General features: G+C 33.6%; 1 protein-coding gene across 2 annotated transcripts in view; it reads left to right on the forward strand.

Annotated features, from left to right (window-relative positions):
- The window catches only part of LOC145266979 (UDP-glucosyltransferase 2-like), an 81,513-nt gene that overhangs the window by 7,524 nt on the left and 49,040 nt on the right, over positions 1–24,949 (forward strand). The window contains exon 1 of one of the 2 annotated variants that reach the window (XM_080122820.1): positions 18,200–18,519. The exons of the other annotated variant lie outside the window; for it this stretch is intronic. The gene's annotated coding sequence lies outside the window, so the exon portion shown is untranslated. Of the gene's footprint in view, positions 1–18,199; positions 18,520–24,949 lie in introns of those variants that run through there. 2 annotated transcript variants of the gene reach the window in all.

Raw genomic sequence — 24,949 nt, forward strand, 5'->3', positions numbered from 1 at the left:
TAATTCATTTATGTACTTACCAATTTTTTAATTTTAAATTCCTTTATTTATGTTCAGGCTTTTCACTCATGAAACATTACGTTTTAATTGTTTAGTTTCTTTTCACGGCATTGTTTACATAAAAAAGTTTGTTTTAACTTTTTCTAAACTCTTTCATTTTTACGGCATGCCTCAACGTATTATAAACACCCTAACCTCCCCATGTTAAAAAAACGCCCTTCCATAAAACTCGAAAGCCGTTCTTAATATGGGGAGGTTGGGGGTGTTCATTCCGAAAGCCGTTTTAACATGGGGAAGTTAGGGTGTTTATAATATGCTGGGGCGAGTCGTAAAATTAACGAAGTTGCTATCTGTTATTTATTGCAAAAATTGCTTGAAATTTATTTATTTGACAAAAAAATTACATTTTGGTACTCCTTGGGCGTTGAGTTCCATGGCGACCAGAAGAAAAAATAATAGTCGCTCCCTTAGTCCCCCACCTCACCTCGCACATAACATATTTTATTTACTGACGTTGCCGTAACTAAACGATTATTTGTCACATTTTTTTACTTTTTATGAATATTAAAAGAAAAATGGGTACTCATGCAGAGAGTGATCCATGCTGAAATAATAACGTTATTATTTAAAAAGCCATTCTCAACATGAGGAGGGGAGGGTGTTTCGTACCTATTCTGTACTTTAAGCTTGCAATTGAATAAAAAACATATCATAAAACTTTAATTAAACGTGAAAATACGATTTAAAAAATAGTGTGGATCACTCTCTGCATTAGAACCGAAAAATGTTACTAAACATTTATTGATAATTTCTCACTTTTACAAACATTTGATTTTAAATTTCTTCTTAAATGACGACTTTTATCGACTTTTTTTTTAAATACCCACCCCCACCCCAAATGGTGTTTATTGCGAAATCCGTTGTTAACATGGAGAGGTTGAGGGTGTTTATTCTGAAAGCCGTTCTTAACATTTGTGGAGGTGGACCTAATGTAAATAAATAAAATAAATTAAAAAAAAAACTAAATCATTTACTGATAACTTCTCACTTTTACAAATATTTTTTTTAATTTACATGCGCGGATGAACAAATTGTTGAATAGTGCGAAAACAAAACGTTTTTGTAATAAACTTCGGGATAATTTTTTGGGTAAATATTTACATTTAGGTCCACCTCCACAATTTTCTTTTTTAAATGACGACTTTTATTGATAAATAAATTTACTTCTCCGCAACTTTTATTGATAAATAAATCTACTTCTCTGCCACAGGCACTGAACCCCTCCTTTTTTTAACACTATTTTCGGGTGGGTATGCTGACAACAAATATCAGTTAAATTTTGCAAATAGCCCCCCCCTCCAAAAGTGGTGTTTATTCCGGAAGCTGTTCTTAAGATGAGGAGGTTGGACCTAATCTAAAAAAAACAAACAAAAAAAAAAAAACAAGTTTTTTATGCGCACATAAGCAACTATTTTTTTATTAACTTTTTTTTTTACTTTTTTATTTAAAAATTAGTAAATTTCAATGAATAGAATAATAAATCATTTATCATTAATATGTGCTTTTGGTTTTGTGTTGAATGAAACTTTTTTTTTCATTACAACAATAATGAAACAATTTAAATCTTCCGGCATGCATTTAAGGGTTACGAAATTATCAATAAATCGTTTAGTTACTAAGCCAACGTCAGTAAATAAAAAAAATGTTACGTGCGCATGCATTAGCCTTGACTAAGGGGGGGGGCTAAGGGAACGACCATTAAATAATTATGCTGGTCGCCATGGAACTCAACGCCATAGGAGTACCTAAAGTGGTACTTATGCACTATCGTGCTATTTTTTAAAATAGTATTTTCATGTTAAATTCAAATTTTACAATATGTTTTTCTTTTACTAATTTGTTAAGTGAAAGTACAGATAACCCGGTCGGTTTCTAATGTGAGGAAAATCTAGCGCCCCCGCCCCCCTCCCCCAAAAAAGGGGTACTCTGGATAATAACAAAACATTAAAATTGCCTCAGTCTCGAAAGATTTCTTCTCTACTGAACGAGGAAACAAACGGTGAAGTGTAGTCCACCTTCTGTTTCTCTCCCCCTCTCTCTTCCTCTCTTAATATCTCTCTCTATCCATCTCTCCCTTTCCCTCTCTCAATCTATCTTTCTCTCTATATCACCCTCTCCATCTCTCTTTGAGCCCCTTTCTCTTTCTAACTCCCTCTATCTCTCTCCTTTCCTCTGTCTCATCCCTCTCTGTTTCTAACTCTCCCCCTCTCTCTGTTTATCTATCAATCCCTTTATCTCTCTATCCCCTTATCTTTCTCTATTTTCCTCTCACTTTCGCTTTCCTATCTATATATCTTCCTCTCTATCTGTCCATCTCTAATCCCTCATCCTATTTTAGTCTCCTAAATTAATTACAGTGAATAAGGCATTGTCAAAACATGGATAAATCCTATTTTAGTCACCTAATGTGAGAATAGTTATTTGGAAATTACTGCTACCTTGAACAGCACCAGAAGTAACTGGTAAAATCTTTCTAATTAAATTGATTTTGGCAGCCATTTGGTAACAAAATGACATAGCCTTAGCCCTTGCTGCATGAGTAATACCTGCGACCTTGCTGCCAAGTAGAAGAATTATTTATTCTATTTTAAAACATTCAATTTTTCAAAAATCTCATCTTCGACATCTCCAAAACATCCAATATGGGGAAAAATATTGCAGAAATACAAACTTATTGTTTAGGATGAATGCACAATGGTACGCAAAAAATCACTTGAGGCTCTTGGTCGATCCTTGCAAGATTTGCGTGGCAATGTCAGACCATTTGGTAATGCAGTAATATTGCTTGCAGGAGATTTCAGACAAATGTTATCTGTTATTCTTCCATCAACATCAGCAGATGAAATAAATGCTTGCCTCAAATACTCTACTTTTTTGTTCCATGTGAAGACATTAAACTTAACTCAAAATATGCATGTCCAGTTGCCGACTGTTCGATCCGCACAAAAACTTTTGCATCACTTGTGGGAAATTGGGTACAAAAAAGTGCCAGCTGATCAGAGTTAAGGGCAAAATTCTTTGACCTTTAACTGCTGTAATTTCTGTAATTTTATTTCATCAAAAGAATAGTTAGTTTAAAAGATTGTTGCAGATATTCGAATTCTAAGAATTCCATTTGACAGAATGAATGGACTATTCTTGCAGGTCAATACAAAGATGCCCATGAACTTAACGCTATTATTCAATGTAAAATTCCAAGTGAGGTAGTCAAATACAAATCCATCGACACTGTTGTGAAAGCAGATAAAGTGGTTAATTATCCAACAGCTATATTTACCAGGGATGCCACCGCATGCATTGCAACTGAAATTTGGCGTACTAATTATCATGTTGTGAAATATAAACCAATCCAACCTTTGCAATGGCACATAGTTTGCAGTAAAAAAAATTAACAAACAATATCATAGAAAAAACAATCTTAACAGGACCTTTCACAGATGAATATATCTTCATTCCATGCATTCCTATGATTCCACCGGATACATCATTACACTTTAGGAAATTGCACTTTCCAATTTTATTGAACCATCAACAAAGCACAGAGAACAATCTTTACAATTGTGGGCCTTACAATTACACACTGACTGTTTTTTCACATGGGCAATTTATGTTACGTATTCAAGAGTCACCAAACCGGAAAATCTCTATATCAGCTAAGAAAATGGAACAACAAAAACTGTGTACCCATGCAAAATGGAAAATTAAACCTATAAGAAACATACTTTTTCTCATTTTGGAACTTTTTCCATTGCGCCAATTTGAGCCACAGCAACGCGTGGCAGGGTACAGCTAGTATATATATATATTTAAATGCAATTTTATAATCCCATGTAATTTATCGATTCCTTTCACTGGTATGAGGCGCCTGCAATAAGTTCCCAGACATTTTTCGTATGGACACTTTTATTGATACTGTGTACACACATGAAATTCTGATTCCCTTTGAAGTAATCTCCTCTGGCTGCAATGTACCTGTTGTTACGTTCCAACAACTTCTGGAAAGCTCCATGGAAGTCTCTTTGTGGGAGCGTGTCAATGACCCTTGTCACATCCTCTTTCATCTCAATTGTCTCCTAACGACAGCCTCTAATGTTTTCTTTGAGCTTAGAGAATAACCAAAAGTTACAGGGAACAAAGTCTGGATTATAGGGAAGATGAGAAACTTCCTTGATGCCAATTTTGGTCAAATTGTTTGAACACCCTTGAGACAAACTTTATGCAAATCTTACACATCTTCAGTTCCTTGCGAATAATTTTGTGTACAGTTCCCACACTGACATCAAACTGTGCACTTATTGTCTCTATAGACACACGATGGTCCTTATCTATGAAATTCGTTATTTGACCAATCAACGTTCGTGTTCTGGCTTCCTTACTCCTCCCACACCTCTCATCATCTCTTGCAGTCTTCCTGCTTTCCTTGAATCTCTTATGCCATTGAAAAACTGATGCTCGATTCATGTAAGATGGTTAAAAAGTAGTCTGAAGCATTTCATACGTTTCGATAGCATTTTTTCTAAGTTTAAAACAGAAATTTATTGCACATCTTTCTTATAAATTGTCCTAACGTCCAGATTGCATTTTTTTTAATTCACGAGATGTGACAATGAGGCGTTAGCATGGTGCATTCCAATTTCTGCGATAGCTGTACATTTGAATTTGGAATCATAAAAATTGGTCAGTCATCTCATAAGAGTCTACAACAACGTGTACAAAAATGTCTGGAAACTTATTGAAGGCACCACGTATTAGTTCGGTCATTACGTTATTAGATAGTGGTCAACTGATAGCTACATTATCGAGCTCATTTTTCACGACATAATTCAACAAACGACAGATTAACGCTGTAACCAATATTGTCACTTATTATTTATTAGAGAATTTTGATAATTGTAAAATTGCCCCAAGACTCAGCTGGAAAGAACTGCAAGTACTTAAAAAAAAAAAAAAAGATATATCTGGTAATGGAATTCTCTGCTAATCAAAACCATTAATGCCAAATCTAATGAAAGTAAAAAAAAAAATCCTTTACCAAGAAATATTCAGAAATCCTTGTCAATTGTGTCAGTATATAAATTCGATAATAATTTGGAAAAAGTCTTCTGTCCGATTTTCAAAAATTGAAACTGAAAATATTCTGGAAAGTTGACTGATTATAAAAATCATTGAATAAAAGTGGCAAATGATAATAAATTTTAAGTGGCAAATGATAATAAAACTCATGACAAACGCAGTAGAATTACATTCTCTACTGGGCTACGACACACGTAAAATAAAGCTCGCCAAGTGATCGCTTACCTGCGGGAGAGTTAAGTCTGATAACAACAAAGTAGAAAAACATTACGTACCTTACCTAGGTCTAACTGGTATTACCATAAACATACCTTACCTAGGTCTAACTGGTATTACCATAAACATACCTTACCTAGGTCTAACTGGTATTACCATAAACATACCTTACCTAGGTCTAACTGGTATTACCATAAACATACCTTACCTAGGTCTAACTGGTATTACCATAAACATACCTTACCTAGGTCTAACTGGTATTACCATAAACATACCTTACCTAGGTCTAACTGGTATTACCATAAACATACCTTACCTAGGTCTAACTGGTATTACCATAAACATACCTTACCTAGGTCTAACTGGTATTACCATAAACATACCTTACCTAGGTCAAACAGTTTTCGCACGTATAGAAAGAGGGTAGAAAACTTATTCTACTTCGTTTTCTATAAATCATTTGTTGTTTTTATTTTTGGTTTACGAGTTCTCGACTGTTAACTATTCTGGACTTTACCGTCCAATATAAGTTTTAATTTGTGTTTACAATTACGGATGACTTGTGATGCTCTTGCGATAAGTAATGTTTACATATAACGGTATTTTTTTTTTTTTTGTTTTTTACTATTGGGGTCACAACTTATTGAGAATTATTCAATGATAATGGTTAATGGAAATGAAACGAGCAGACATTTTTTAAGAGCATATTTTGTTTAGGATTATGCTTCGCCCACCATTCCGCCGCCTTAGAAAATTTTAGGATTGATTAAAAAAGATATCGTAATGATGACGTAGAAATCTGCATACAGCCTTAATATCAGATTTTTTACACTCCTTACTCTAGAGTGTACAGTCTAAACGAAGGAAACCTATAGACGCATGTATGTGAGTGTTTGTGGGTAAAGAATAGCAGAAAAAAAACACCAATATTACTTTGCTCCAATTTTCGAATGATAAATAATACAATTGAAACATTTAAACGTTTAATCTTAAAGTACGTACAAACATTTCAAATGATATCGTTTGTTGTTTTAAAGTTCATTTAAATCTTGTCTGCCTTCAATCTCCAATCAACTTACCTTATTCATCAGAGTAGCTGAAAATTGTTTTATTTATTTATTTTTGTGTGTGTGTGTATTTGTTTGCATATTAAAAACACATTTTCCTATTCATTCATTAAAAAAAATACAACCTTGTTATATATGGGTCGTTGAATTGCATTCATCTGCAAAAGATTTAAGTAATTTGCATATTCTTTTAAACATTTATTTTAATTAATTCCATATTAGTTTTTGTTTTTTTCGGTTTTCTAATGGGATACAAATCTTTAGTTTACTATTACATGTATTCATGCAGATATTCTACATAATTTATACTTGCATAAGGTTATAAGCACAAACCTCTTTCTATATATATATATATATATATATATATATATATATATATATATATATATATATATATATATATATATATTTTATTTATTTATGTATACGTATATATATACGTATATATATATATATATTTATGTATGCGTATATATATGCGTATATATATATGTATGCGTATATATATGTATGCGTATATATATATGCGTGTATATATATATGCGTATATATATATATATATATATATTATTTATTTATGTATGCGTATATATATACGTATATATATATATATATTTATGTATGCGTATATATATGCGTATATATATATGTATGCGTATATATATGTATGCGTATATATATATATATGCGTGTATATATATATATGCGTATATATATATATGTGTGTGTATGCGTATATATATTTGTTTAAAGTATTTTGCCTACCAAACTCCTTTGTCAGTTTTTGCCCTACAGACACGAAACTTAATATATAGGGTATTTGAACCTATGCGAAACTTTATATTTCAGGTTTAGCCGGGAAAAATCGGTGCAAAAGTGTGAAAATTAAAAACTAGAATTCGCCAGTGAAGGGCGAACGACGGCATGGTGAATATGCATGCGTAACCTAATAGCTATTGGTTCATATTTTAATTTTTAGACTTGCAGCAAACCTGTCTTTAAAGCTCAGACATTAACGTCAAAGGAAAAAGTAAATCGTAAGCTAAACGCATTGGTTTCCAGTCTTGGTGGTAGCGTACGAGTTTGTTTTTTTTTTTCACTTTTTAAATCTCTACTATATATTAGGTCAAATATAATCGTCGTCTTCTTCTTCTTCTTCTTCTTCTTCTTCTTCTTCTTATATGAATAAAGCAGTAGACGTATGTGTGTGTAAATATCTAATAGGTAAACTCTTTAACTACTGGTCACATAACACTGAAATTCTTAAATTTTTCATGCACCAAGGGTGGTTTATAGCGAATAATATCTTTGCTTACATGCATGCATATCTCATACAGACATCGGCAAATTTACATGGAAAATGTTCATTAAGCTATAGCTGACATTTTGTTTTTGTGCGCATGCGCGTACATTTGATTTTTTTTTTCTCAAGCTGGAACACTCGGTTCTTTTTAATTTCAATTCTAACTGATGACACCGACTCAGATTTTTATGTTTTTGTATTAAAAAAAAACAAAAAAAAAAACGAAATCATACGCGGTTTGAAATTTGTAAATATGAAAACAAACCTATATATCTTTTTTACGATCTCATATTTACTTAATTTCATACATTGTTTTAAGACGGTGGAGGGGGATGACACTAGGAATACGGACAGTACTGAAATAATAACGTTATTATTTAGAAAGTCATTCTTAATATGGGGAGGGGAAAGTATAATTTAAACTATTCTGTACTTTCACCTAACAATTTATTAAATAAGAAACTGACATGTATTATTTTTATTTTTGTAAACATTATCTTTATTTTTGTAAATATTATTATCTTTATTTTTGTAAACATTATTATCTTTATTTTGTAAACATTAAGATCTGTTTCTCAATCCAAGTTCTTGATTAGTTTATTGTAAGGCAAGTGTTGCCTAATCACTAACTGTACTTTGAAATATTTATTATTTGAGTAGCATGAATTTGGAATACGGGACTTCTACAGTGTAGTACCCATATTTAAAAATACCAAGTTAATATGAAATCATGTATTTCGAGAAACTGCTGAGTCATTTTCCAGAAGTGACGTCATGTGTTGATGATTGGCGGGGGGGGACAAGCACGATTATGTTGCTTTAAAAAGTACTCTGGAGGCCGCCAAGCCTTCTTTTTCAAGTGAGGTTGGGGTGTGGTGAATTAGTGCCTGTTCATTCTCCCAAGCATTACCACCACTTTTTCTGTTTATGGAGACGGGGCCAGCAGATGATTTCGCTGAAATGGTGCGTCAGTCAGATACTACACTTTGGTCTTAGTCAAAAGTATAGTTTTCTACCAGGCATTACATCCTTCTTAAAAATTACAAAATAATCGACACAGCATATATTTTAATGGGTGGGAAGGGGAATATGGAGAAAGTCTCGGAAGTAGTTGAAGCAATTTTTGATCTCAAAACTACTTTATTTCATATATATTTTAAAAAGAAGTGGAGATACAGAGTCAGGTCCGGAAACGGCTGAAGCAGTTTACGATCTCAAAATTAATTCATCTAATATATAAAAGCTGAATCAGTCTACGATTTAGACATTACATTATATCATGTAGGTTTTTAACAGTTGGGTGAGGGATATGAAATCAGTCCAGGAAATGGTCGAAACCATTTACGAGTTAAACAGTACTATATTTCATTTATATTTTTTTACAGAGGAGTGAGGTATAGAGTCAGCTCCGGAAATGGCTGCAACATTTTACGTATTAGACATTAATTTATTTAATGTATATTTTTAACAGTGTGGTGGGAGATAAGAAGTCTATGCCGGAAATGGTTGAAACAGTTTACGATTTAAACATTAGGTTAAAATCATGAAAAGTGATTGTCTAAATTAGTAACATATCCAAGAATTATAAAAATGATGAAATGTGAGTTAATTGATTGGTGTTTTCTTTAATGAAATAATCAACCTAGACAATATATCAAAGTAATTATTTTCATAAGAGGGGAAAGCAGGGGTTAAAATTATGTAAACTGATTGTCGAAATTAGTAACATATCTAAGAATTATGAAATATAATGAAATGTGAGTTAATTGATTGGTGTGCTTGTAATGAAACAATCAACCCAGACAGTATATCAAAGTTATTATTTTCGTAAGGTGGGAGGCGATAATGTGGGTTACAATTATAAAAAAATGATTGTCTAAATTAATAACATATCTAAGAATTATGAAAAATGATGAAATGTGAGTTAATTGATTAGTGCGTTTGTAATGAAATAATCAACCTACACACGGGGGAGGGCGATAATGTGGGTTAGAATTATGAAATATCATTGTCGAAATTAGTAACATCCAGGAATTGTGAAAAATGATAAAATTTTAATTAATTGTTAGTGCGTTTGTAATTTAATAATCGGCCCAACAATATATCAAATTTATTATTTTCGTAAGTGGAGCAGGGAGATAATGTGAATTACAATTACAAAAAAATGATTCTCAAAATTAGTAACATATCCAAGAATTATGAAAAATGATGAAATGTGAATTAATTGATTGGTGTTTTTTTTTTTAGGAATAATCGACCCAGACAATATATCAGAGTTATTATTTTCTCACATTAAATGCTATAATATTGCTTGCAATTATAAAAAATGATTGTCGAATTTAGTAAGATATCCAAGAATTATGAAAAATGATGAAATATAGGTTAATTTATTTGTGTGTTTGTAATAAATTAATAAAGCCAGACAATATATCAAAAGTATTATTTTCGTAAAGGGAGGGGCGATAATGTTGGTTACAATTATATAAAATGATTGTTGAAATTATTAATATATCCAAGAATCATGAAAAATAATGGAATGTGAATATACCGATTGATGTATTTGTAATGAAATATGCTACCCAGACAATATATCAAGTTATTATTTTTGTGAGGTGATAATGTAGGTTTAAATTACGAAAAATGATTGTCGAAATAACATATCCAGGAATTACGACAAATGATGAAATGTTAATTGATTAGTGCATTTGTAATTACACAATCGTCCCGGACAATATATCAAAGTTATTTTGTTCGTAAAGGGGGGATAATGTGTGTGATAATTATAAAAAATTCTCGAAATTAGTAACATATCAAAGAATTATGAAAAATGATGAAATGTGAATTAACCGAGTGGTGTATTTTTAATGAAATAATAAGCCCAGACAATATATCAAAGTTATTATTTTCGTAAGGGGGGGGGCGATAATGTCGTTCAAAATTATGAAAAATGATGAAATTTGAATTTATCGGTTGGTGTGTTTGTAATGAAATAATAAAGCTAGACAATATATCAAAGTTATTATTTTCGTACGGGGGGATAATGTGAGTTACAAATATCAAAAATGATTGTCGAAATTAGTAACATATCAAAGAATTATGAGAAATGATGAAATGTGAATAAATCGGTTGGTGTGTTTGTAATGAAATGAACAACCCAGATAATATATCAAAATTATTATTATCGTAAGGCGGGGGGGAGCAATAATGTGGGTTTAAATTATCAAAAATGATTGTCAAAATTCGTAACATATCCAAGAATTATGAAAAATGATGAAATGTGACTTAATTGATTTGTGTGTTTGTAATGAAATAATCGGCTCAGACAATATATCAAAGATATTATTATTGTAAAGGGGGCCTCATAATGTGGGTTTCATCTATGAAAATGATTTTCGAAATTAGTAACATTTCCAGGAATTATGAAAAATGATGAAATGTGAGTTGATTGATATATTGTCTGGGCTGATTATTTATTAAAAAAAACATCAACCAAAGTTATTATTTTGTAGGGGGGGGGGCCTATAATGTGGGTTAAAATTATGAAGAATGATTGTCGTAATTAGTAACATATCCAAGAATTATAGAAAAATGCTGAAATGGGAGTTAATTGATTTGTGTATTTTTAATGAAATAATAAACCCAAACAATATATAAGTAATAACTTATTTTCGTAAGAGGATAGGGGCGATAATGTTGGTTACAATTATAAAAAATGATTGTCGAAATTAGTAACATACCCAAGAATTTTGAAAAATAATAAAATGTGAGTGTGTTTGTAATGAAATAATAAGCCCAGAAAATTTATCAGTTTCTGTAGGTGATCAACAATATTTTTCTGATTTTTCAATGTTAACTTCGGGAAATGACGTCACAGTTGTAGTGGTGAGTAGAAAGACACATGATTATGTTGCTTTTTAACGTGCTCTGGAGTTCTCTATGAATTAACAAACCTTTATTTTCGTCCCAAAAATATAAAACTATTTCATATACATTCTGTAAATTACCTGTCCTAGGAAAGGTACAATTATTTCATACATGTGTAATAGCCGTCCTAGGGTAATTAAAATATTCTTTTGCTCGAAATAGCAAATGATACATACACATTAAAAATTCCTCTCTCCAAAGAATAACAATTATATTCAATATCAGCTTCAATTTTCTCATTGTTTATAGGTCCCGAGCAACGCCGGGTATCCGTGTTAGTATAATAATAAATACGAAATCTGCATTAATCAAAATATCATGAGCGTATTTTACGACCTGGCAATGCCGGGCCGCCTGCGTATGTATATATATATATATATATATATATATATATATATATATATATATATATATATATGTATATATATATATGTGTGTGTGTGTGTGTGTGTGTGTGTGCGCGCGTGTGTGTGTGTGTGTGGAAACAAAATAAAAACTAAAATAACTACTAATATTCTAACTTAATAAGATATAAAATAAATAAATATTCACTCCGTAGGTATGGGCAAAATGAATGCCGATTCTCAAAATTTATAAACATTTTGACCCGTGCCTTACTTAAAAATTCACCAAAAATCAGGAAATTAATCAATTTTAATGACATTTTTAGTATTTATTAAATAATGATCGCAAAATATAATGAACTAATTATTTTTATTTAAATCTGAGTGGAAATGTATTATTTTGTTTAAACAAAAAATACCTTTACTAAAGTTATGGTTTTCAGTAGTAAATAAAAAACGCAAGAATTTATTTTTGCTTTTTTATATGAATAAAGCATCGTAATTTGTAACAGTAAAAATAAAATAACATAATTTTTACAAGAACATTACAAAAAAAAGCCCCTAAAGTCTATTAATGAATTCGATATAACTCGAAGAAAAATTAATTTCTCGAATTACCGATGTTACCATTGAATTAAGCATTGTTTATGTAATATTTTCACACAAAAAATTTATAATAGCAAAAATATTTCTACTTTTTTTACAATTAGAGATTTCGCATAATATTTATATGCAAGATTTTAATAATTTCCTTGTTCGCAAGAATTTTGAAACTTTCGGCGTAACATAATTGTTATATAATCTCGAACGATAATTAAAAAAATAATAATTTAAAAACAGGAACATAAAAAATAATTAAATTAAAAAATGATAAAAATTGATACCAACGTTCAGAATAGGAATGTATGGATGCACGTCTGGGAAAAAGAAAGAAATCTGACACCCCTACTTACTTTTACTATCAGGACTTCATTTTGAAACAGCGAATATATTAGCGTTGGTACGATTAATCGGAATGGCAATCGGGAATTGAAAAACTCAGAACTTTTGATGTATCGAAATCAGTATTGGAATCAGAAAAATGTTTGCCTATTTTCGATGCCAAAAACGATTTTTAATTGGCTTCGTATTTGATTTTTTGTAAAGAAAATTCTTTCTACTGGTGATATAAATACTAACGTAATGAATATCTATCTATTAGTGAAGCTATAATCGATAGATCATCTCTACCAGGTGTATCTTTACGTTTGAGAAAACATCTGCACATTTCACATGTGTTTTTTTACGGTAATGGTGAAAATTAACAACTTTATAGTTAAATATTTAGATATTTATAAAGAATCGGAATCATTAATGGTATCGGAATCGGAAATTCAATACGGAATCGGTAATTGTCTCGGAATCGGAAAAAATATTGGAATCGTTTCATGTCTAATATATATATATATATATATATATATATATATATATATATATATATATATATATATATATATATATATATATATGTATGTATATATATAAAATGGGTTAAGAAATTCCAACGGAAGAAAGATGTATATTTAAATAAGGGGGTAGTCACCAACAATGTGTATTTTTTAACATTATTTTATTATTCCGTGTCTTGGTTTTTCATTTCATAATAAACAAAGTGTCTGACAACATAGACACAGCATTCTTCCTTGACACTAGCGCACACATACATGTATTTGGTGACTTTAATATTCACCATAAAAACTGGCTTGGATTCTCTACTTACACAGATGCAGTGGGCAGCACAACACATAACTTCGCTATATCTCACTCCCTCTCACAAATGGTTACATTTCCAACCCGTTTCCCTGACCAGCAAGAACAACACGCATCACTTCTAGATCTGTTCCTGACATCAGTTCCCGATAATTGTATAACACTCGGGAACGCTGATCATGCAGTGATAATAATCGAAATCGCCTTTAACTCTAGACCCAAAACTGAAGAGCCAGTGCTCAAAACAACGAGATATTATAAGAAGGCGGACTGGGAAGCCATCTGAGATCTTATCAGAGATGCCCCATGGCGAAATATTGTTTTTCTTCCTGCTGAACAGTGCGCAAATGAGACCACTGAATGGTTCAAAACAGCAATTGAAGCACATGTTTCCATGCAGAAATTTTATAGCAAGCCCCATTTTCCCCAATGGTTTACTTCTACTTGCGCAACTGCCATAGCGCAAAGGCAGCATGCATACCGCAGATTTAACCGACATAAGCCCAGTTCAAACAGACAGAAGTATATAGAAGCTAGAAGTAACGTTAAGAAAGAAATAGCGACAGCTACAAGAGAATTTACTGAAACCACTAAAAAACGACTCGAAACCCAAAAATTAGGAACTCGTGACTTCTGGAAAATCTACAACAGTGTGGTAAATAATGGGCAATCAACAATTCCCCCACTAACCAACAATCACAAGGTTGTTTGCTCAGCAATCGACAAGGCTAATACGCTTGACAGTCGGTTTGCCTCAAACTCCACACTGCACCCCTCCCGTCTGACTTTCCTTTGCGGATAGACGCCACGCTAGACGATCTAAAAATCACCCCTGCTCAGGTGCATGCTATCATAAAAAAAACCTTGATACTTCACAAGCATGTGAACCCGATCTCATCCCAGCTGTGCTATTAAAAAGTGCTCAGCCGAAGTAGCTCCAGTTCTCCCCAAACTCTACAACAAATGCCTTAATGAAGCTTGCTTTCCGGGATGTTGGGAAACTGCCTCTGTGGTGCCAGCATTCAAGAATTCTGGCAAAAGAACTAACCCATCAAATTATCGCCCCATTAGCCTCCTCCCACTTTTCGTCAAAATATTAGAGACCATAATTAACCATGCTCTAGTCCATCACCTTACAGATGCTAAACTTCTGACTGACAAACAATATGGATTTAGACAAGCGCGTTCCACAGCAGATATCCTCACTGTAATCTCTGAACGTATATACCATTCACTGGACAAAGCGGGGAATGGCAGAGCGGTAGCTCTAGATATATCCAAGGCTTTTGACATGGTATGGCATGAGGGTCTCTTCAGGAAAATTAGATCATACGGTATCACTGGTAGAATACTTAACATAATTAAATCCTTCTTAGATGAGAGAAAAATCCAGGTTGCCTCGACGGTCGTACACCTAAACAATATGATATAAATGCGGGAGTGCCTCAGGGGTCTATCCTCGGACATCTATTGTTCCTAATATTCATTAATGACCTCCCCGACAAAATTTCCTCCGAGATGGGTATATATGCTGATGACACCACACCCTATAACAGGCACGACAGGAAAACAAATGAACATATATCTAAAGAATGGCAAAAACACTAGAGGATGAACTCCAATCTGTAGTGGAATGGGGACATAAATGGATGGTCACACTCAATGCTGCCAAGACTAAACTGGTTTCCTTCAATAATTACAAAATCTTCTCTGCCACCAATAGTGACTCTTTATCTGAAAGTACATCTTTCAAACTCCTTGACATAACGTTCACAGGAAACATGAATTGGAACAATTACATATGAAAGCATTGCCATGGCCGCTGCGAGGAAGGTAGGCTCTCTCTACCGTGCTAGAAAACTACTAACGCCCGAAAGTATCCTGTACCTCTATAAGGCCACCCATTCGTCCATGTATGGAGTATTGCTGTCACGTTTGGGCTGGTGCATCTGCTACTAGTCTCTCACTCCTAGACAAGGTTCAAAAGAGAGCCGCCAATCTGATAGGCCTTGAACTGGCATTTAAGCTTCAGCCTCTGTCCCATCGACGAAACATTGCATCCCTCTGCCTGTTCTACAAGTATTTTAATGGTGAATGCTTTGGCGAACTACAGACACTTGTGCCCCCACGACGTAGACACCCTCGACAAACCCAACAGGCAGCTAAATCCCACCCCTACACAGTAGAGATCCCTAGATGTAAAAGATCTTTCTACTCCAGTAGTTTCTTCTCCAGAACCGCTAGACTCTACAATTCCATTCCAGGTCCCTGCTTCCCCAACTGTACTGACATGCAGAAGTTCAAGTGTAACGTGAACCGACATCTTGCTGCCCAAATCCCAACATAGTGCCCCAGTAGTTGTTGCCCCTGATAGTAGCCTCCTACACCAAAATGGCAATGTGCCTTGTTTGGGGTGAAAATGTAATAAAAATAAAAAAATAATAAATAGCAGGCTCTGTCATGTAAGAAAAATTATCACGTCTAAAATTCTGTGCAGAATGTCTTTGAACTTCCTTTTCTCTTTCTCGACCAGGGAAATGTGCGCTGCATCGATAGTTTTTTTGCAGCTGGAGTCCAGAATCCAGCGTTTTTCCACTTCTCCCAGCACAACAAATGGTACTTTGATTGTTCAGTCTCAATAATTTTGGGATTTAGCTTCCACCAGGCTTTAAAACCAGTGACGAAAGTAGATGTTCGCGGAGCTTTGTAATCTTTGGCAAGTTGTACAGCTAAACATTAAGGATTATGAGGATTAAAACCAGATTGTAGAAAGTTGCCGCAATTCATCTGGCCTTTTAACCGACTTGAAAGACCCCTGCATATTCTGAAATGGCTCGCTTCTCCATTTGATATAAATTCTGACACTATCAAGTACATGAAATTGCATCGCTGAATCTTGACAAATTGCTGGCGGTCGAGGCTTCAAACTCTTCTGATCAAATTGCAATTGCTGTATCATAATGTTCTTCAATATCAGTTTCTTCTCTGTCGCTGTTTCTCAGTTGCTCGCTATCACTTGGAAAATCGCCTTCGAGCTGTTTTTCATTCGAGGTTCTTGCAGCTTCAATAAAATCAGAACTTTTGACAATTTCTGGTTTCTGTATCCACTTCACCTTTAAAAAGTTTGGAATTCACTAATTCTATTAATTTTATTTTACGCCAACGCATAAGGTTTACCAATTCTGGTTAGGAGACCCCGGGCACGCACACGCACGCACGCACGCACGCACGCACGCACGCACGCACGCACACACACACACACACACACACACACACACACATATATATCCTTTCTTTCTATTTTTTTCACAGTTAAAAAATGAAATGAGTGTCATCAAGTGATTTTAAATGTAATATTAAAAACTTCAAAAATACAGGGTTAAGAATTTTCAATAAAAATCGGCAAAAAGATTCTTCAATGACTAATTAATTTTTTAAAGAGTTTGTAATATTTTAGAACAGATTTTTCAAAAATTAAAAACTTTAAAATTACACAATATATGATAAATAAATTCTATTTCCAACGATTTTCTCACATTAACCTGGCTGAAAAATTGGGGGGGGGGTGACATTTTGTCGCCCGGGCGGACCGCCCCCTCCACACACCCTTAGCTACGCCACTATGTCAGTATATACATTCGACAATAATTTGGAAAAAGTCTTCTGTCCGATTTTCAAAAATTGAAACTGAAAATATTCTGGAAAGTTGACTGATTATAAAAATCATTGAATAAAAGTATACCATACTTTTAAGTGGCAAATGATAATAAAACTCATGACAAACGCAGTAGAATTACATTCTCTACTGGGCTACGACACACGTAAAATAAAGCTCGCCAAGTGATCGCTTACCTGCGGGAGAGTTAAGTATGATAAAAACAAAGTAGAAAAACATTACGTACCTTACCTAGGTCTAACTGGTATTACCATAAACATACCTTACCTAGGTCTAACTGGTATTACCATAAACATACCTTACCTAGGTCTAACTGGTATTACCATAAACATACCTTACCTAGGTCTAACTGGTATTACCATAAACATACCTTACCTAGGTCTAACTGGTATTACCATAAACATACCTTACCTAGGTCTAACTGGTATTACCATAAACATACCTTACCTAGGTCTAACTGGTATTACCATAAACAGTTTTCGCGCGTATAGAAAGAGGGTAGAAAACTTATTTTACTTCGTTTTCTATAAATCATTTGTTGTTTTTATTTTTGGTTTACGAGTTCTCGACTGTTAACTATTCTGGACTTTACCGTCCAATATAAGTTTTAATTTGTGTTTACAATTACGGATGACTTGTGATGCTCTTGCGATGAGTAATGTTTACATGCAACGGTATTTTTTTTTTTTTTACTATTGGGGTCACAACTTATTGAGAATTACTCGACGCTTTACGAGCATTTTTTGTTTAGGAGGAGGCTTCGTCGTGCCTTAACGCCCACCACTCTGTCAGAGCGGAACCAATAAATGTACGCATGTACGTCGATTATCGAGATTAATTACTGTGTCTGGTTGTCTTTCCCTTATGAGTGAGGCGTTTCCCTCTTAACTATACAATAATGATGACGTAGAAATTTGCATCCAGCCTCAATACCAGATTTTATACGCTCCTTACTCTAGAGTGTACTGTCTAAACGAAGGAAACGCATGTATGTGAGTGTTTGTGGGTAAAGAATAACAGAAAAAAAAACACCAATATTACTTTGCTCCAATTTTCGAATGATAAATAATACAATCGAACACATTGCATCTCACGTTTAATTTTAAGGTACGTACAAACATTTCAAATGATATCGTTTGTTGTTTTAAAGTTAATTTAAATCTCCTCCGCTTTATTTATCTCCAATCAACTATATATATATATATATATATATATATATATATATATATATATATATATATATATATATATATATTAGTTACAATATATAAATGTGTAATTTTTAGTTACCAATATGTATGTATGCATGTTTGCATATTACCAATATGTATGTATGTTTGCATGTCTGCCTACAACTTTCGACAGATTCGACAGACGGCTTTTACCAAAAGATCAGTATCGTGTCAAAGTCCGGTATTTCAGGCGACAAATATCGAAAATTTCGCTAAAAACATTAATATCTTCACCTTCAACTGGGAACTTTTCTACAGGGGGGTCGCTTTTTTCGCCGATATTTTTGAAAGTCATCCTCTCCTTTCGATTGTCTAGCCTTAATTTTAAAAAATATCACATGTTTGGTGGTCGTCGTAACAGCATAGACGTCAGTTTTTTCCCCCGTTCTTTTCCTCCTTCGTGGTACGGGTTCGAGCCTGCCTTTCTACTACCACTTTTTTTTTTTTTTGCTCAACAGACACATCCAAACACCCGGGCAACACCGGACACACATGCTAATATATCTATAAAAGTTAACGTGTCTGTGTGTACTTACTCTGTCAATTTTCAGTCTACAGACTCGAAATTTGATATACAGTGTACTGAGATTTGGGAAAATCTTTGCGATCGATTTTCGGCCAGAAATTGGGCTGATAAGGGGTCAAAGTTTAACGATTTGACCTTGGGGGCAATGTTAAAAAAAATTGACCGTTTTTTTTTTTTTTTTTTTTTTTTTTGATAAAGATACACCTCCAGATACAGCCCAAAACAATAAATGTTAAGGTGTCATAATAGGGGTCAAAGTCAAAGAAAATTTGACCTCTGCAGTCTCTACCAAATTACTCAGACAATTTCTGGTCTAAACTTTTGAAATTTTACATAAAGAGTATTCAGAGATAGGGCAAGCTTTTTAATCGGTTTGGGTCGAAAATTTTTAGTTGCTAATATATAAATGTACATACGTATGTATGTTTGCATGTCTGTCTAAACCTTTCGACAGTTGCGACGGATTTTTACAAGATCAGTATCGTTTTTAAGCTCGACCTTTCAGACGACAAATATCGAAAAATTGGCCAAAACTATTAATATCTCCACCTTCAACTGGACACTTTTCTACAGGGGTCGTCGCATTTTTCGCCGATATTTTCGAAAATCATCCCCTCTTTTTTCGATTGTCTAGCCTTAATTTAAACCTATGTCACTTCCGGTTTGGCGGTGGTAAAAGCAAAGACGTCAGGTTTTTTCCCCGTTCTGTTCCTCCTTTGCGGTATGGGTTCGAGCTTTTTACTTCCTACTAACATTTTTTTTTTTTTGCTGAACAGACACGCCCAAACACCCGAGCAACGCCGGGCTGAAATGCTAGTCTATCTATCTATCTATCTGTAAAAGTGAACGTGTCTGTGTGTGTATGTGTGTGTGTGTGTGTGTGCATTTCAATACGCAATAACTCTGTCAATTTTAAGTCTACAGACTCGAAATTTTATATACTGAGATTTGGGAAAAATCGATGTGATCGGGTTTGGGCCAGAAATTTGGCGATTAAGGAGTCAAAGTTCAACGATTTGACATTTGAGAACTCTACCAAACTCCAAATATAGGTTCGTTGGACATGGATCTAACTTACTAACTTTATTTGAGCCCAAAAAAATAAATGTTAAGGGGTCATAATAGGGGTCAAATTAAAAAAAAGGAGCTTTCTTTCATTTTGTTCAGCATACACCTCCAAACCCTCGGAAAACGCCGGGCCGAAATGCTAGTATAAAAGTGAAAGTGTCTGTGTGTATGTCTGTGTAAATTTCCATACGTCAAATTAAAAAAAATTGACCGATTTTTTTTTTTTTGGCTCAACATACACCTCCAAACACCCGGGCAACGCCGGGCCGAAATGCTAGTATATATATAAAAGTGTGTGTGTTTGTGTGTGTGTGTGGGGGGGGGTACATTTCCCTACGCAATAAATCTGTCAATTTTAAGTCTACAGACTCGAAATTTGTATATACAGCGTACTGAGATTTGGGAAAATCGATATGACCGGATTTCGGCCAGAAATGTGGCGATTTAGGGGTCAAAGTTCAACGATTTGACCTATGAGAACTCTACCAAACTCCTCCGACAATTTTGGCTCTAAACACTTGCAATTTTAGATATAGGTTCCTTGGACATGGATCTAACTTAATAACTTGATTTGGGCCCAAAACAATAAATGTTAAGGGGGTCATAATAATGGGTAAATTAAAACTTAACCGTTTTTTGTTTGTGTGTTTTTTAATTTTGCTCAAACACTCGGGCAACACCGTGCACCCATGCTAGTATATCTATAAAAGTGAGAGTGTCTGTCTGTCTGTCTGTCTGTGTATCGGTGTGTGTGTGTGTGTGTGTGTGTGTGTGTGTGTGTGTGTGTGTGTGTGTGTGCTTGTACATTTCAATACGCAATAACTCTTTTTAAATCTTTAGTCTACAGACTCGAAATTTGATATACAGGGTACTGAGATTTGGGGAAATCTTTTTTATTCGTTTTCGGCCATAAATTTGGCTGTTAAGTGGTCAAAGTTCAACGATTTGACCTTTGAGAACTCTACCAAACTCCTCCGACAATTTTGGGTGTAAACATTTGCAATTTTAGATATAGGTTCCTTGGACATGGATCTAACTTAATAACTTGATTTGAGCCCAAAACAATAAATGTTAAGGGGTCATAATAGGGATAAAAATTTAAAAAATTGACCGCTTTTTTTTTTTGTTCAGCATACATCTCCAAATATCCGGGCAACGCCGGGCTGAAATGCTAGTATGTCTATAAAAGTGGAAGTGTCTGCCTGTGTGTCTGCCTGTGTGTCTGTGTGTCTGTCTGTAAATTTCACTACGCAATAACTCTTTTTATCCGTTTTCGACTAGGAATTTAGCTGATAAGGGGTCAAAGTTCAACGATTTGACCTTTAAGAACTTTACCAAACTCCTCTGCCAATTTTGGGCATAAACAATTGAAATTGTATATATAGGCTCCTTGGAACGGGCCGAACTTAATAACTTGATTTAAGCCCAAATTACTAAGAATGTTTGCATGCCTGTCTAAAACTTTTGACTGAGCCGACGGATTTTTACAAGATCAGTATCGTTTTGAAGTTCGACCTTTCAGACGACAAATAGAAACATTGGTTAAAAAAATTAATATCTTCACCATCAACTGGGAACTTTTCTACAGGGGGTCGCTTTTCTCGCCGATATTTACGAAAGTCATCGGTTCTTTTCGATTGTCTAGACTTAATTAAAACCTACGTTACTTCAGGTTTGGCGGTGGTCGTAACAGCAAATACGTCAGGTTTCCCCCCCCCGTTCTTTTCTTCCTTTGCAGTACGGGTTCGAGTCTACCCTCCTACTACCATTTTTTTTTTTTTTTTTTTGCTTAACACACACCTCCAAACACTCGGGCAACGTATAATATTATAATATATATAGTATAATATTAATAAATACGAAGTCTGCATTATCAAAATATCATATTTAACCGTATTTTACGGGCGGCCTGCTAGTGTATATATATATTACCGTCATTGGATACTTTACCTTTGACCAGACTATCCATTCACGTGAAATCACCTTTTTCTTCACCATATTCCCTCTGCTTCACTTTTTGTTATCAAGTAAGATCTTTGACTTACTTGCAGTTTCATCAAATACTTTTGTATGCTAAATCCGATCTCGCATTTTGCTACTTTCTACCCTCTGATGAGAAGGAAAGTATTTCTTCGAAACTCCGCGGATTAAGGACTATCTACTTATTAAATTTTTCCATTTTAGATTAAATATGTTTTTAACTCTTTTTCAAAGTGTTTAACATTTTTTTATTAACTATTTGCTCTTATTATAAGCTTTATCTCCTGTTTGGTTTTATCGAGCTTTTACATCTGGTTGAGATTATAAATATTAATTCTTTAATATTTATAATATACTTTAGTTTTGCCAACTTGGATCATTTTGGTAAATTTAATTGTAATTTTTATTTTATTATAAGCTTCCGCTTGGTTAAACTTTTTATTCTTTCCAGATATGTTTGAAAAGGAACACAGTCCTCTGTCTGCCAAAAATATCCCTATTCCTACCCAACAAGAATATATCCACAAATTTGTTCTCGCTTTGAATACTTTCCTAAAAATATAAGGTGGAATGCTTATCACCATGACTTAAGCGCCTATTTCCTCTGAAGTCCAACCTTACCCAGAAATCTTAGCAAATGAACTCACTATCAACTCTCATAGAGATCAAAAGAAAATCGAAAGAATTGCTGCCAAATTTTACGGATTAAAGACCACTGCCCATCCCAAATACAATCCTTACCTCGAGGAGTTTGAGAATTCCATGTTAAATTTAGTCAAAAAAATTAAATTTAAGAAACAAAAACACCATTATAATCCGGTTACTGGAAAAATAAATAATTTTGCCGAAAAAGTTCGAAAGAATAAACATATATTCGTCCCTGCTGATAAGACAAAAACTATTATAAACTTGACTATCCTACATATAAAAGACTTTTGTATAAAGAACTTAATAAATCTTATAAAATAGTCCCTCCTAAGACTTTAGATTCCATTAATTCTGAAGCTAAACATTTACTGACTTTTATGAATATTCATAACTTCACTGAAATAATTTCTCCGGGTACCCCTATATTCACCCTCAAAGATCATAAATATAATTTCTTTGACAACCCCTCCATCGGATTGATCTGCTCATCTAACTGACTTAGGTGCTGTAAGCAAAAATATTTTAGAATCATCCCTTCTATTAAAGAAAAAGTAAGTTTCCCTCTTTGGTTAAATTCAGATTCCATAATTAATTGGTGTGTCTCCCTTAAAAATAAACACCTCCTTAATTTGATAACCTTTGACATCTAAAGTTATTATCAATCAATTTCTCCGGTCCTTTTAAATAAGGATCTAATCTTAGCTAAAAGAAATTCTGACTTAACTAATTTAGAAATTAAATTAATTCTCCTAGCGAGAAAGTCCCTTATACAATTTAACAATAAGTTTTGGACTAGAAAGGATACCTCTGATAATTTTGACATCTGGATGGGTGCTTCTGACTCTGAAGAAGTTACCAATTTAATGGGACTCTTCTTACTGAAAGAACTTAAATACCACTTTAAACATATCCAAGGGGGGCTTTATAGAGATGATACCTTTTTTTATTACAACAGCCAGGCCAAGAGAGTACAACAAAACAATTAAAAAATTACATAACTTCTGTAATAACTTTGGCCTTTCTATAATTATCGAATCAAACAAAAACTTGAAATTTTCTAAATGTTACACTTAATCTTAACATCGAAACTCATAGCCCATATCATAAACCCAACCTTACGCTTTTATACGTCCATAAATCTTCTAACCATCCAAACTCAATTATAAAATCTATAGTACCATTCGTTTCTAGAAGAATTTCTGCTCTTTCTGCTATAAAAAAAACAACTTTTAATCAAAATGCTACTTCCTTCAATTATGACTTAAGAAACTCAGGACATAAGTAAAAGATTAAATACAACCATTATGCTCCTCCTGCTGGTCGCTTTAAATCTGTAATCACACAATATTACTCGCAAGAAACCAGTTAAAATAACAAGATCTGCCGCTATCAATAACAATGAACCAGTCTACATATATAATTCAAACCAAAATACTAATCGTAATACCTCTAACCCACCCAGTCGCATCAGGAAAAAGAAAAATATTTGGTTTAATCCTCCATTTAGCCTAAATGTCAAAACTAATATACCTAAGGAATTCTTCAACATTGTACAAAACTCTTTGAAATGCCCACAGAGATATAGTTCTACTTTCAATAAAAACTCAATCAGGATTTCTTATTCAACAATGCCTAATTTAGCACAAAGAATCTTAACATCTAATAACAAAAAAATTAAATCAGCCCCAAAAATCCTTTTCCCAATTAAACCCAAAACTAACTGTAATTGTAATAACAAACATCTTTGCCCACTCAATAATGATTGCATCCATAAAGATGTTATATACTCATGCACAATTACTGAGATCCCACGCAATCCTCCCATAACAGACACTAATATTTCGTCTTCAAGTTATCTTTCTTCCCATCCTCCATCTGATATAGTTACTAATCCAATATACCACTCGAGCAGCCCCTCCATCTAAAATCATACAACTAGCAATAATAATAATCATAATAATAATAATAATGAGAATAATAATATTTCTCTTAACAGCCATCCTAACACTAACAACACTCATTATCCCCTCCAAAACAGTCGTCGTACTATCATTGTCCCACCCTTTGTTGAACACAATGAACA

The sequence above is a fragment of the Euprymna scolopes genome, chromosome 42 (assembly GCF_053919585.1).
Source record: "Euprymna scolopes isolate OS-2025 chromosome 42, ASM5391958v1, whole genome shotgun sequence".
NCBI classification, from domain to species: domain Eukaryota; kingdom Metazoa; phylum Mollusca; class Cephalopoda; order Sepiida; family Sepiolidae; genus Euprymna; species Euprymna scolopes.